The following is a 668-nucleotide window of genomic DNA, read 5'->3' on the forward strand; positions in this document are numbered from 1 at the left end:
TGTAGAGACGGGGGTCTCACTCTGTTGCCCAGCTCAGTCTCGAACTTGTGGCCTCAAGCAACCCTCCCGCCTCAGCCTTCCAAAGTGTTGGGATTATGGGCATCCGCCACCATGCCCAGCCTTGATGGACTCTTTCTATGCCTCCCTGTTCCCCTGGGAAACCACAGGCTAGCCCAGGACACTCCAGTCCTGAGGTGGGACTGAGGATGGGGCCACTTACCCGACAAAGGTGATGGGTCTGAGCAGCAAACAGAGCCAAGCCGGCGAGGGAGGGAGGGATCAACTGAGTAGATAGCCCACGAAGAGAGGGGGCTGAGGACGGGTGGGCAGTCTTCTGAATGGTCCCAGGGGCTACCCAGTCCCGGGCTTTATTCCCCTGGCACCTCCGGGCAGCCAATGGGGCCCTGGGGCTGGCTACACCCTCCCTCCCCGCCGCCAGGATCCACCCCCCTGGCTCGAGGCCACTGGGGCTCTCAGAAGGGAGGGGGAATCTGGCCAAGCTTTCTTCTTTGGCAGCTTCCTCCTGCCTTTCCCACAACCCATTCCTCCTCCCTCTTTCCACTTCCTCTTTCTGTTCTCAGTTTTGTGAAAGGAAAATAAAAAATTTTTACTTAATTTCCACCCAAACTCACTGTGTCAAAAGAAAAAAAATTAAGCTAAAAGCTGAG

The 668-nt window shown here is 56.4% G+C and overlaps 1 protein-coding gene across 1 annotated transcript in view; it reads right to left on the reverse strand.

The window, feature by feature from the left end:
• SDS (serine dehydratase) overlaps positions 1 to 339 on the reverse strand; it is an 11,175-nt gene extending 10,836 nt beyond the window's left edge. The window contains exon 1 of the mRNA XM_011928690.1: positions 221 to 339. The gene's annotated coding sequence lies outside the window, so the exon portion shown is untranslated. The remainder of the gene's footprint in view (positions 1 to 220) is intronic.
• Between the last annotated feature and the right edge of the window lie 329 nt (positions 340 to 668).

This window comes from Colobus angolensis, unplaced genomic scaffold (assembly GCF_000951035.1).
Source record: "Colobus angolensis palliatus isolate OR3802 unplaced genomic scaffold, Cang.pa_1.0 Scaffold79, whole genome shotgun sequence".
Lineage (NCBI taxonomy): Eukaryota > Metazoa > Chordata > Mammalia > Primates > Cercopithecidae > Colobus > Colobus angolensis.